The sequence below is a fragment of the Benincasa hispida genome, chromosome 12 (assembly GCF_027475165.1).
Source record: "Benincasa hispida cultivar pf3 chromosome 12, pf3_genome.v1.1, whole genome shotgun sequence".
NCBI lineage: Eukaryota > Viridiplantae > Streptophyta > Magnoliopsida > Cucurbitales > Cucurbitaceae > Benincasa > Benincasa hispida.
In genome coordinates, this window is record NC_143489.1 from 24697103 (window position 1) to 24712390 (window position 15288).

The 15288-nt window shown below is 37.4% G+C and overlaps 1 long non-coding RNA gene across 1 annotated transcript in view; it reads right to left on the reverse strand.

The window, feature by feature from the left end:
• Window positions 1-219: 219 nt before the first annotated feature.
• The window catches only part of LOC120068564 (uncharacterized), a 30532-nt gene continuing 15463 nt past the window's right edge, over window positions 220-15288 (reverse strand). Inside the window, exons 2-3 of the long non-coding RNA XR_016525514.1 lie at window positions 661-720; window positions 220-478 (exon numbers count right to left, since the gene is read on the reverse strand). This is a non-coding gene — a long non-coding RNA (uncharacterized LOC120068564). The remainder of the gene's footprint in view (window positions 479-660; window positions 721-15288) is intronic.

Below are 15288 nucleotides of genomic sequence, written 5' to 3' on the forward strand. Positions count from 1 at the left end.
GTATTCGACTGTCAAGTATAATGTGATAACTTGACTCCAAAAAAAGTCAAGAAAAATGTTTCTTGATACAATTTTCGTGTCAAGAAAGATAATACACTTGAAATTGGTGGTATATCATGTTTATTGCTTCTTAACATTGATTATGTATCATATATGATAATTCTTGACTTTTTTTTCAAGTATATGTCTTTTTTTTTTTTTTCAAATTAAATGCCCCAATTGATATTCTCATTGTCTGCCTTGTATTCCAATAATATTATTACATCAACTAAATCAACATTATACATGTAAGATCATCAACTCAATATATTCACTAAAAATTGCTTTTGTATACAACTCGACTTTCAACAACACAAAAGTGACAAATTGTTTAATAAGTAACCTCTCAACAAAGTACATTATTTTATCTATACATTGAACTTTGAAGTCTAAAGATCGAGAAGTAAGGGTTAGGCAAGCCATGTTTAAGCAAGTCAACCTGCAAAATAGAATAAATGGTGATAACATCAAATTTCAAATTATAGAAATAAGTGTTAAGATTCAACAATGACAAAAAGACACGCACAAGGAAAAATGTACATGATTGGCTTACTTTATGCAATGGAAAAATATCATACTCAAAACTTAAAAAATATCTACAACTTAAAGTTAGGGACTTACTGGGATTTCATTCATTCTCTTTTGACCATATCCAGCCTCAGGAGGACCAATTACCTTTCGCTACAAAACGAAGGAAGATGGGAGAGGTTTGAGAAAATATAATAAAGAGGAAGAAGATTATCAACAAATCAAGCATATGCTAAAATTTAAAACAGAAGAATGTAGACACCTTTTCCCCAACTTTCACAACTTTCAAGCAAAAGCGACTTGACACAATTGAAATCTCTCTATAAAGGCAATCAAAGTGCATCTTTAATAGAAAACTAATACAGGAATCAATTAATAGAAGAGAATATTAGAAGCCCAATATTATCTACAAGCAATAAAAAATTTCTTCAAAATTTCATTCACCAAAATAACCAATTAACTCCAAATAGATTACCCAAAGTGTGGCTTGATTCGAATGCCACTTTAAAACTACAACTAAGTAATCCAACCTACGAAAAGTTCAATAATAATGGTTAGAAACCCAAATTCCAGCAACTATGTAACAATTCCAAAAGAGTTTCAAGGCTTTAATACCTATCAAAACGTCCAAATATCGTTAACTCTGTTGGACAGTGGCTCCAATCCCTTGAAATCATTGAATTGAACATCAAAAATTGAAAATAACTCAATTATTAGAGCAATACATCAATGGGTAACAAAGAACTATTAATACTAACCTTCAAACTTATCAAAACCTTGCCAAGATTGGTCTCAAACCTATTGGATTGCAACTCAACTCCTTCCAACACTTCAAAATCAATCTTATCATCAAACATTCAAACAAGCAAATCATTACAGAAGATGCTATAATTCTTCATGGCTAACTCCTAGACTAACAAGCCCTCAGATTCATGAAAAACAGACTTACCCAAAGTGTTTGTTGAAATCGACGCTTCACTCGAGCCTCGAACACGAAATTCAATGCAAATACAAGCCAATTTGAGGGGTCTCAATCCAAATTTAAAACCCAACCAAAAATTAAACCCACGCCAGACCAATGGGTATAACAAAATAATAAGAACCTACTAACCTCACAAAGAGGAACCCAACTTACACTAATTTTTTCTAACTCCACGATCCGGCAAAAATCCCAAGGAATGGCGACGGTTGAGGATGAAAACAGTGGATCCGATGGAGAACTGACTGGATCTAGAATAGGGGAATGCAGCTATACGACGAACATCGTCTAGTGCGAGGCTGGGCAACTCCAAACGGCGTGTGATAGCGTCATGGTGGCTGGGGCGTGAACAACAGCGTCTGGTGGTGCGAATGGCAAGCGGCGAACGCTCCTTCCGGCTTGGGCGAAAGAGACGAGTAGAGACGTCTCGTCACATAAATGGCTAGGCTCGACAGTGACGGATAGCTTTGGCTAGAGGCGGAGGCTGAGGGAGGAGCTGGTCGACTACCGGCGGTGGGGAGAACGAGAGTCGGCTGGGGCTGGTGGGGTTTTGCAAAGAGAGGGTTTCGGGGGAGGGGGCGAGGGGTTTGTAAGAGAGAAAATGAGGAAGAGAGGGTTTCAGGGCATTTAACCCATTTACTTGTTTAAAATAATAAGTTAATTATTTTTTATATTTTACTTGACATGAAAAAACATGTCATGTAAGAGATTTTTATACTTGACACGAAAAATGTGTCAAGTAAGACCTTATATTACTTGACACGAAAAACGTTGTTGCATTACACATTATTCAAACTCCAAAGATAGATAGGATTACTTTAGTTTCATGTCCTAATTGGTTTTTCCCTATGGTTGGCTCATTGGGGCAGAACTTTAGAATCTAAAACGATGGATTACACTTACAAGAAATGTTAAGTGAGTTTAACAATTTCTGGACCGAAAATGGTGACTGATATTTACAGTAACAAGGAATTGTTCTGCCTATTCGTTGAGATTGTCTTAATCTAGTGAAGGAATGACTGACTGCCCTACAGTAGATTTTATTCTAACTCACTGAAGTATCATAGCAATAGAAATTTTGTAGTTATATGAATGAGATTCATATTCAACTTCATGGGTTCATCTTTAAATTTATTTGCTGAATTAGAATGGATAATAGATTGCATGTAGTCGATTAACATATTTTATATGATTCAAAGTTATGTATATTTCTCTATAAGTTTTATTTAACGATATAAGTCAAAAGTTTTGATGAATTTATTACATTGAAAATTTCATCAACACATAATAGCAGTGTAATTTAGTTTTTTAATTTAGGAAATGTTCTCAAAAGAATTGTTGTCATTTCTTGAAGTGTTTATGAATAAACTTTGCAGTGATAGCTTACTGTAATTGTCTATATAACATATGATGTGTGTAGATTAAAAAAATGACAAAACATATTGTATGTTAGAGTCATGGCAAGCTAAATGATCTACAAAGTTAAGTATCATCAGGGTTCCAAGAAAATTATAATGACTAGAACTAATGAGGAAAAATTTCCTAATTAGTTTGGGATGTCCATTGTTGAGGGATTTTGGAAATGTCTCAAAAAGAGGAAAAATTAGAACAAGTAAATATAATTTACTAAGTTCAGGGTGGAGAATACAGATTCACATCTTGATAGCTGAATAATGATTCACTATCAGAATTTTTCTTCATTATAATTAGAATGAAAATCTTGACAAATACTTATTTAAGTGGAGTAGTTCTACTAATTGGCCACAAGATGCTCAACTCAGTTAAAGTAGTAGGAGGCATTAAATATTATTTAATTTTGCTGAATATGGTGCTTTTATCACCAGAAGAGAAATTCAATTTCTCCAAACTTTATTACTAAATATTTCATAGTGTATGAATAGTTAGTGATAAGACATGTTTTTCAAAAGTTGTTTTGAAAACATGTTCAACTTTAATTAAATGCATTTTTGTGCACAAAAATGTAATGATGTTTATGTTGGGGTTGATGCCCTAAACTCTCGTTGGGTTCTGTTGTTTGTAAACACAGTATTAAACAAACACTTGTGATGTAATAATATATGATATTTTCTTCACTTTTGTCTATGGAACATTGGATATTTTAATTGCTTTACTACAAACTAATAAACTAAGAACCCTGGTTGTCGTTTGTAACTTAAACATGTATGTGGAGACATATAGGTAAATCATGCCTTAAATGATAACCAAAATGGTCTGTAGTATATGGATATAGGAGGGAAACCTTATCCTGGTAACGCTACGGATGCAGCCTGCTTTGTAAAATAGTTACAAGTGTTGTGACTTGCTACAGATGGTCTGATCCTGATCATTCATATGGAGACATGCTAGCAGGAGCGTCCTATGCAAAGGAGTTTGTATTATACCTGACCATAAAGTGTTATAGTCTCGTTATATAACGTCGTTCATGACAGAGGCTTCACTTCACTAGGATGACCATAGGTAACATGACCTCAATCCTGAGTGAGTTGGGAACTCCTACCTTTGAAGGCGGTCATTTGATTTGCACGAGTGCGAGTGGCCAGATCGCCGACTCAAACCTACCACATTGGGGATTCGTCTGATTTGGGAGCTGGGACCTCAGCTACACAAGATGGAATTCACTCCTTCCCCAAAGCAGAGGTAAGTAGATAGATTGCTCCCTTAAGGGCTGATTCCAGAGCTTGAACGATGTGGCACCACACACTTTCTCATGGCCCGAGAGGTGTCTACACATAGTAGAACTATGTTGTATTGTTCATTAGAGGGATCAATGGTACTTAAGGAGTTAGATGTAACTACAGGGGCAAAACAATAAATTGGCTCAACTGTACTTACAAGCATCTACGAAGGGTTATCGTACTATTGATTGGTTATATCCGATGGACACAAAAATATATCTATGGTGAGAAGAGTGTAGTTGTCGGTCTTTAGTGGAATGCCTGACAATTAACGAATGGTGGATCTCGTGGCTAAAGAGTTTAGTCAGCTATTCACATACCATTGGAACTTCGAGTCATAGGTCCATAAGGTCCCCTTGGTAGCTCAATGAATTCAAGTTGATAATCAGTTTTTGGGTCAATTTGAAGTGTTCAAATTGACAAGAGGAAGTTCGATTATATATGATATGATTGAACTGGTCAATTATATATGATATATTTGACATGATGTATGAGATACATTAATTGGAGGAAAATGACATAAATATGATTTATATCTAGTGGAGGAGAAAATGACTATAGTTAATGTATTGTATATGATGTGATATTAAACCATAGGTTATAAATATAATAAGATTATATTTATTTTTTAATTTAACAATTATGGGATAATTATGGCGGCTTTTTCTCCATAACCAAATGAGTTAGTGGGAGGTTGCATTCAGTTTTGTAACTAAAGGATAAAATAAAAATTATTTTCATTTTGCAAAAGATCAAACATTCGCTCATCAATTGTGTATACTACCTATTGCATAACAAATCGAGAGCATACACGACAACTCAGTGTTTACTAAACGATTGTGTACACGCGCATCTTTTCCTAAACAATCGCATAGACTTACCTAGTCTATTCCGAGTGGTAGTGTCTTTCTTGCTATCGAGTTCGTGAAGAGTCTATTCCTGGGTAGATGACAACGATTTAGTGGACGATTAGCTTGGACGATCTCAGCAAGGGCGAGAGCTGCAGTCCGTTTAACGAGAGTGAGATTTCTGTGAAGAAGAGTTCTTCAACTGGTATGTTTCTTGTTCTCTTTTGTTGATTAAAAGTTTCAAAGCATGCCTGTAATCTATTGTTAAATACATAACTAGTCTGTTTGATTGTGAATGCAGTAATTCTATCACAATGAGTTTAGAACGATCTTGCTTTTGCTAAGAGGTACTCTTTGATAAGAGTTCCTTTAATTGGTATCCAAGCCAGGTTCTGATATTCCAAATTCATTGATGAAAATAATAGCATTTACTTTCTCGGTGGGTGAAGCATGTCTACATTCTGTTTAATTGTTAAATTGTTTGTGGATGTGGATTAATGGAGTTTTTGGGATGAATCCTCTGGTTGTTTAAATTCTTTTACATTTAAAGTTAATTGTAAAGGCCCCTACATTTTGGGCATATTAACTTGCTATCGAGTCTATAAATTCAAAATTTTTTAGTCTCTATGAGTCGTTCGTGATTAAGCTTCGAAGCAAGGAGTTGTTGTTCTTCGAGGATGAAGACAACCAAGTGTTGGTCAGGTCGTGTACACAATCGTAGAGTATCGGATACTCGGGAGCAGGTTGACGTGCGTGCACTAGACGATCGTGTAGCTCAACAAGCTTCATCACTTAGTTACTAACTACACGATCGTGCTTCACAGCAACGTAGTCGTTTAAACGATCGTTTAGACTTGCGGGTTAATGTCTTGTGCGCTAAACGATCGCATAGTAAAAGGTACTTGATCGTAGCTAAACGATCGTGTATACCCGGCTGCATTTACTAAACGATGGGAGCTTCGCCCGGCGGTTCAAGATCCGGTTCGCCTGTGAACCGATTTTCTCAATGGAATATGTAATAGATAGAATTTTTATTTTCAGTTATGATGTGGTTCATCTCAGTCCATTAATCTTTTTGAATGTACATAGGATGTATGTTTATTTATATGTCATATGGTATTCTATATAAAAGAAATCCCACCTTAGGTTATGCATTGGTCATGCATCATCTCTTTATTGTAAGTGTTATGATTTAGAGAAGCATGATTTAAATTACATAAGAGCATGCTCATGCATCATATAATGTAAGAGTTATATTTATGCATGCATTAAGCATAGACATGCATCATCTTTATATTATAAGTGTTAAAGTATAATTGTGTATGGAAGCATCTTTGCTTGGTTCATTACATGTATATAAAAGTTATGTATAGTAACAAATGGACATTGCATGAAGCATGACACATGGGTTAAATTTATAAGCGTTATAAATACCTAATGGTGTGGCAATGTGTATGGTTTTAATTGTTTCTTTTATAAAGGTTATAAGGAAATTAGAACTAAAATCTATAAGAAAGAAATGCATAAAAACTTAGGTTTGAATCATGGTTTTAAAAGTGTTTTAAAACTTGGTGGAGATAGACCTAAGATCACGGTTCTAATAAGATTAGCAACCTAGGCTTTAATCTTTTAATCAGTTTAATAGGATTAAATTGACTAATAAAAGGCTAAAGTGTAGCAAATTTATCTATAAGGGACCTTTTGTCTAAGGCAAGTTCTGTCTAAGCTAGGGTATTTGATGCATTATTTTATTAAATGTGGAAAATGGATGATATGCATTGATAGAATTACATTGTGCACTCAAGTTTCCCAGCGGAATCCAAGTGTAAATTCCTCTGAGTTTCCTGGTAAGTCCAAGGTCGATCACAGGGACTTGTGAAAATAGTTTCCATTGATAATTTTCTTATGAAAACTTTGCGGTAACGGGTAAAATAAATAAAGTGGTTGGTTTGTTGTTGCGTTAATGAAAATAATAATAAATGCAGCAAAGTTCGAAAAGAGTTGGCAACGAAAAATACGATGAATATGCGGTGAATGGGTTGAGAAGTGTTTCGGCTAACACTCCCTAGGTTTCATTCATGCCTTGCGCTCATGCACATGCATATAATAGTAAACCACCTCTCGGCGTGAATGCCACGACTTCTAAGGCTAGAACGCATGCGATAAATAAGCGATAAGTCTACAGGGTTTACACATAAACCTCTATTTCTATTTATGCAATGACAACATGACATTCACACAAATATGCGACCGCATAATATCATTCCCATTCCTAGGATTCATGCGATGCAAGTTGACAAACAGAGCTTATCTTTAAGTCTCTATTTCTTGTTTATGTAGGCCTAATCTTGCTCTTTCAAGTCAGATTCTAACCTAGCTCTCTCAAGACATTAGGTTCTTTCTTTAGATTCTCTCTCGAGAAACTCTAAAGGGATGTTTCGCACAGCATAAAACAAGACAATCGCAAGCAATGAACTTCCTAGATCATTTTAGCTTAGTTCCTCTCAACCCATTCAACTAGTTTAGCTACTCCTGCGTATTAAGAGAGTGAGCAGATGTAGAAATATAACTTCCATTGAATAGATAAAAGATGAAGTACAAAATAACAATGCAAGTATAGTAAAGAGCCTGGAGCAATTTCTTGCCACCAGGTGTTACACTGTTCTACTCGTGCTCTAAAGATATTCTTGCTTTCGCGAGGGTCAACTCGCTCTCTGTTCTCACACCCCAAGGTTCTCTCTCGAGCTGCCTTGGATGATCTCTGGCGTCACCACTCTTTTCTAGCTCCACCGTGAAATGGAAAAGAAAACTATGAACAGAGGTGTGAACTTGTAAAGTGGTGAAGTAATCGACTACTTAACCCCTTTACTAAAGAATGCACTTGGTATTTATAGGGCATCAAAGGTGAAAGGTGTTGACTTTTCGCTGATAGGTATGATTGATGATGTTCTATGCTAGAAATGATGCGATACTACTGCTAGATATGCGTTAATTATGGATGTTCACGTAGTATGCCATGCGTTGTCACAAGTTTCTTTACGATGGAACCAAGTGTAATTCCACCGCAAGTTTCTCGGTGTGATCCGAGGTCGAACTCAAGGACTGTTTTAGGTTATGGTGATATGTTCATGATATATGTGACCAGGTTTTCAATCTTTAAAAATGTGTTTGTACAGGTATATAAATTGCGATAAAATAAAGTAAAGCAGTAAAGATGCGATAATAAAATAAAGTACAATAAACCTAAGCTAAATGATACAAGATACATGCTTCATGTTACAAGATGTTGGGGTCAAGGCTGGCTGTGAAAGTTATGCAAAGACGTGGAATGCAGCGGCAAGTCTTATGAATAGAATAGAAAGAGAAAGATAAATAATATAAACAACACAAGTTCTCAATTGCATTGAAGCTAGAAATATTGTTCCGCTCTTCTCTTGGTGTACACCTTTCAGTGATCGGCCACGTCCCACATGTATGTGGTGAAACAGAGAATAAAGTAATGAACGCAAGGTTGCTTCCATGTATGGACGTACTACTCGCTTTAGTTAACACATTCTTCTAACCCTCTCTCGATAGATCAGAATGGCATCTTCACTTCTACTCTCATAGGTGAAGATGTCGTCTAACATGCCTTAACTAAACGCATTTTATACCTTCAACACAGTTTAAGTCTTGTTTGATTCATATTAACTATCAGGGGATTGAAAAGACATCATGGAGAAAATGATTTAACGGAGGAACGGAAATAGACAGAGAATGGTATATGAAAGCTATCGAAACATACATGGTGTGTGAATGAAAAGATAAGAGAAAGTGAAATACAACGATGAAAGAGATAGAACAAATATAAACAAGTGCCAATATCTTGGCACTGATTCGATGGATATCTGCTTTCCAGATAGGATGGATTTGATAGTAGGAAGAGCTTCCCTCTCAGGCTTGCTCCACTGGTAGCAGAGATCTTTACACAGAACTTCTGATCGGGTATTCGACAGGTTAGATCTGAGATTCACCTCTCGGCCTTATCTCGTCTTCTTCCCGAATATCTTCAATTAAGCACTCAACTCAGCCTTTTCTCTCAATACTTTAGTAACAATTCGCCCCATATCAAGTAGCATAAGTTTTCTCTGAAATCTATGAGGTATTTATAGGTGTAGGCCTTTGACTCCGGCCTTGTGGTCCCCACTGATGGTTATGGTAATTCCGAAGATGGAGGGATATTATTCCTTCTGTTATGCAATCAGATCGTCAATTCTGCACAATCGTTAGTTGTACACGTGTCTCAATCCTTCGCTTTTGCGTTGCTCAGCTGCATCTTTCGATCGTGGATTTGCATGCGGTGTTGTTTTTATTACTGCATGAGATTGAAAGTTAGCTCTGGATCGACTGTCGCATTGCGTCGTCATTGCGGTGATCGTCTCTTCATTATTGATTGACGGGCGCAATGTGACAGAGATGCGTTGATCAGTTTCTCATGAGCCTTGAGCGCAAGCGGTGACTTGGTTTCCTGCAAAACAGAGTAAAACTCGGCTTATCTTCCATCTTTATGGCGTTAGTGAGTGTAATTGCAATCATTTATAATTATTGTAATTCTAAGCTAATCTTCATACAATCGGCGCTTATTTACTAATTTTTGGCCGCAATATCTAGATAAGGTGGCATAAATAACTTGTATTTCTACAAGTTATCAAAAGGCGGCTTCTCTCTTCTGGCTGTACAGATGGGACAGCTTTAATTCCTGACTAATGCGCTGGATAATTGTCACCGATAAAGCTGGATGTACTTTTTGACCGTTATCGACTGTCAACTTAATTTGGATTCGACTGCTATTAGCTTTCTGTCCCATCAATCTTAATTGTCCTTTCGTCCGCATGCGTCCACCATGTTGCGATGATTCTTCTTGGGTGGATGTTTTCTAGCACGATTAACGCAAAGTCTTGCGATGAAATTGCGCTCGACCGATGTATTCCTATGATTGCATTCTTTGTTTTGCATTAACATATTATTCTGCACAAAAATATAGAGATCAACTTCCCTAATGCGTTGGACGCATGCGACCGCAATATTGTAGAATTTATGCTTAATGGACGCAAGTTAACATATTCTATCAACGCAATCCAACATTGTTTAAGAACTTAGTATTATGATAACATGCATTTCTACTCGTTATCAGTATTCAAGGTGATGGAAACAGAACACCCCTACCTGGGAACCTACCTGGAAAGGTGAATTAGATAAATTTGATGCATGCATGTAAATTTGAGGATAGTCCATTAAAGAGTTTAATGTGACTACTTGAACTTGTTTAATTTCAAAGACAAGAGTTGTTTTGGGCAGATTAAATTGACTTAGATTAAAATTAGTAACCGGGTGGTCTAAGTTAATGAACCCCTAGGTAGAACATTCATTGTCCACACCGTGAGATCTATCCTCGGTCTCGTGGCACCCTAGGAGTGTCCCCCTAAAGGATGGTGTTTGGGTAGGTTAATATCAAGGTGGATGGAGAGAATGTTCATAGTAAGTGGGAGCGTGACGTGCGACAGCATATCCCACGGTCTCTCTCGTTAGGTTGGATAAAGTTTTTGTGCATCGCCTCGAGGCACCCTGGGAGTATCCCCCTATAGGATGGAAGTTTTGCATGTTTCTTTATTTAATCTCCTGTATAGGATAAGGTTGCTTTAGTCTCTTGTTATAATCTAATTTTTTCCTACGGTGGGTGCATTAGGGCGGGACTATAGGGCCGAAAACGAGGGGTTACACTTACGTAGAATTGTTAAGGGTTAACAGTTTTGGGCCAAACAAATGGTAACTGTTAGGTGGAGTTACAAGAGTTGTTTCTGTCTAATGGTTGAGAGTGTCTCATCCTAGTGAAGGGGTATATGATCACCCCACCGGTGACGTTTGCCTGCCTCGCTGGGGCATCATTATGAAATTGAAGTCTTTTCACTTAGAGTACTTGGAAACTATTTTGCTAAAACTAAAATTGGTTAAAATGTGGTTTTGCATACACTTATTAAGTTTGTTCTGTTTTCATAAACGTAGTAATGACCAGCGGCACTTTAGCTCTACTTAGCATCGATAAATTAACTGGTAAGAATTACGCTAGTTGGAACCACACGATCACAAAAATAGTGATCATCGATGATCTCATGTTCGTCCTTACAGAGGATTGTCCTCCTATTCCACCTCCTAACGCCACTCAAAATATTCGGGAGGTCTACGAGCATTGAACACAGGCAAATGAGAAGGCTCGAGCCTATATCTTGGCCAATCTTAACAACGTTTTGGCCAAGAAGCATGAGTCCATGGTCTCAGCGCATGAGGCTCTTAAATGCATCTTCAATTCCAAAATGGAGGAATACACGTCTGTTCGTGAACACCTACTTAACATGAGGGTTCACTTCAATGTGGTGGAGATGAATGGGTCGAGGATCGATGAGGGCAGCCAGGTTAGCATTACCTTGCATTCGTTGCTGGATAGCTTCCTACACTTTGTTAGCAATGTGATTCTTAACAAAGTGAACTATATCCTTACAACTCTCCTCAACGAGTTACAGACATTCCAATCCTTACTGAAAATTAAGGAGAAGAGGGTTAGTGAGGCAAATGTTGCCTCGTCTTCAAAGAAGTTCCATTAAGGTTCGAGCTCAGGGACTAAGTTTGCACCTTCTACTTCTAACACTACTAAATGGAAGAAGAATAACGGCGATAAGGGGAAGCAGAAGGCACCTACTAACTCACTGTCTGTCGCCCAGCGGGGAAGGCGACCAGCACCCAGAGACTAAGGAATGTATTTACATTGTAACCAGGATGGGCACTGGAAGAGGAATTGTCCTCGTTGGATCAAGAAGAAAAACAAGGCTAAGGCTGAAGCCAAGGCGAAACAAGGTAAATATGATTTATTGGTGTTAGAAACTTGTTTAGTGGAGAATGATGATTCTGCCTGGATTATTAATTCAGACCCACTAATCATGTTTGTTCTTCTTTTTAGAGGATTAGATCCAGACGGCAGCTGATGGCTGGTGAGATAACGATGCGAGTAGACATTGGGCACATCGTCTCAGTTGTGGTAGTGGAAGGGATCCAGTTGACGTTACAGAAGAATTTTTTTGTTTTACATGATGCATTTTTAGTTCCTGAGCTGAAAAGGATCTGTAAAATGCGTGTTACAGTGTAAATATACTCTTAAATTTCAATTGAATAAAGGGTTTATTCATAAAGATGGAGTTTAAATCTATACAACATATCTGAAAAATAACTTGTATGTGCTAAGGTCGTTAGCAACGAGTTCCCACTATAACATAGAAATGTTTAAAACTGTTATAACTCAAAATATACGTCAAAAAGTTTCTCCAAAAGAAAATGCCCAACTTTGGCACCTTCGAATAGGGCACATCAATCTCAATAGGATTGAGAGGTTAACGAAGAATGGCCTTTTAAGCAAGTTAGAAGAAAATTCTTTACCAGTGTGTGAATCTTGCCTTGAGGATAAGATGACTAAAAGACCTTTTACTGGAAAAGGTTATCGAGCCAAAGAGCCTCTAAAGTTAGTGCATTCTTACCTCTGCGGTCCGATGAATGTGCGAGCCAGGGGAGGCTATGAGTATTTCATCATCTTTGTTGATGATTACTCTAGGTATTGATATATTTATTTGATGTAATGGAAGTCTGAATCCTTTGAAATGTTCAGAAAGTTCAAGGTTGAAATTGAAAATGCAATTGATAGACGGATTAAGACACTTCAATCGGATTGATAGAACATGGAATCGTTTCCCAGCTCTTAGTGTCGGGTACACCTCAGCAGAATGGTGTAGCGGAGAGGAGAAACAGAACCTTGTTGGACATGGTTCGGTCGATGATGAGTTACGCTTTCTTACCAGACTCATTTTGAGGTTTTGCAGTGGAGACTATAATATATATACTTAACTGTGTTCCTTCCAAGAGTGTTATGAGAACACCTCTAGAGTTGTGTAATGGACGTAAAGCTAGTTTACGTCACTTCTGCATATGGGGTTGCCCAACATATGTACTTAAGGCTAATCCAAAGAAATTGGAACCACGGTCGAGGTTGTGCCTCTTTGTAGGTTATCCCAAAGGTACACGAGGGGGTTACTTTTATGATCCAACAGAAAAAAAGAGTGTTTGTTTTCATGAACACTACCTTCATCGAGAAGGATCATATTAGGAAGTACAGTCCCCGTAGTAAGATCGTGTTACACGAGCTTTCCAACGAAACTACTGAAACTTCAACAACAGTTGTTGAAGGACCTGCTTCATCAGCAAGAGTTGTTGATGATAGTTCATATAGTAGGTCGGTTCCACCTCAAAATTTGAGGGAACCTCGATGCAGTGGAAGGGTTTCGAACCCACCTATTCGTTAGATGGGTTTCACGAAAATCCCTGGCTATGGTAGCCGATGGCGACATTGAGGATCTGTTGTCTTATTAGAAAGCAAGGGAGGATGTTGACCGGGATGAATGGGTCAAAGCCATGGATCTCGAGATGGAGTCAATGTACTTCAACTCAGTATGGGATCTTGTAGATCAGCCTGATAGAGTAAGACCCATATGTTGCAAATGGATCTACAAGAGGAAACCGGGTGCCAATGAGAAGGTGCAAACCTTCAAGGCTCGACTTGTGACAAAGGGTTATACCCAGGTGGAAGGAGTAAACTATGAGGAGACTTTCTCGCCTTTGCCATGTTGAAGTCAATACGCATCCTCTTTTCTATTGCCACTTATTATGATTATGAGATGTGGCAAATGGACGTCAAAATTGCCTTTCTAAATGGAAATTTTAAGGAAACCATTTATATGGTGCAGCCCAACATTGTCCAAGGTCAAGAGCAAAAAGTTTGCAAACTGAAACAATCGGTCCATTTATGGGCTGAAACAAACGTCTCGATCTTGGAATATTCGGTTTGATACTGAGATCAAATTGTACGACTTTGATCAAAACATTGATGAGCTTTATGTCTACAAGAAAATCAACAACAGTTCAGTAGTTTTCCTAGTGTTATATGTAGACGATATCCTACTCATTGAGAATGATGTAGCTAAAGGAACTTTTATACAAGAGTACCTCTGAGTGGAAGCGAATCTTTCCAAATACATAGTGATAGAATTACCACATTTACATTCAAACATACATATGTGTATCAAACTATAAATTACCAGCATGCTTTAAGATTGAATAATAAGAGAACAAGCAACCTTACCAGTTGCATAACTTTTCTTCTCGACAAATCACAATCTCTCCAAGGGAACAGATGCTCTCGCTGGTACGTCAAGCTATTGTTCACCAACACTTAGTCGTCTACCACAAACAGCCTCCACACGAATAGAAGAAAGATGGGGACGACACCACCACTTGGAACCCTCAGTATTCTCGGTGTGAGAATCCAAAGAGTGAGCTATGTTCGGGTTTGGTAGAAGGGAGGAGGAAAAGAGGATCATATACAACAATCAAGCAAGTGGGAGAAGGCTTAGTCTATCGTATAGACAAAATGCTTGATCGTTTAGAAAAGTGTACACAATCGTGTAGGAAAAAGGCAGCGATCGTCTATACGATCGTTTAGTAAATGCTCCACGCTAAGCGATCATTTAGTAAAACATAGGCAATCGTTTAGAAAGAAGCGTGCGTGTGTAAGCAATCGTGTAGTAATACGAGCTATCGTATAGTCTCTAATTTTACTAAGTGATGGTCAGTATACACTTCACTTGAGCGAATTCCGTGATTCCATTTTCAAAATGAAAACGATTTTTATTTTACTCTTCAGTTATGAAAACTGATTGAAACTTCCCACTAACACACGGTTATGGAGAAAACGGCATCTAATTATCCTATAATTGTCAAAATAAAATAATAAATATATCATATTATATTGTTAACCTATAGTTTAATATCACATATCAACTATAGTGTTATCTCCTCCACTAGATATAATCATATTTATATCCAATTTCCTCCAATTAATGCATGTCATACATAAAGTCAATCATATCAAATATAATTAACCAGTTCAAACATATCGTTATAATCGAACTCCCTCTTATCAATTTGAACAATTCAAACTGACCTAAAAAACAGATTCTCAACTTGAATTCATTGAGCTACCAAGGGGACCTTATGGACCTATGGCTTGAAGCTGCAACAGTACGTGAATAGCTTATTAAACTCTTTAGCCATGAGATCCACC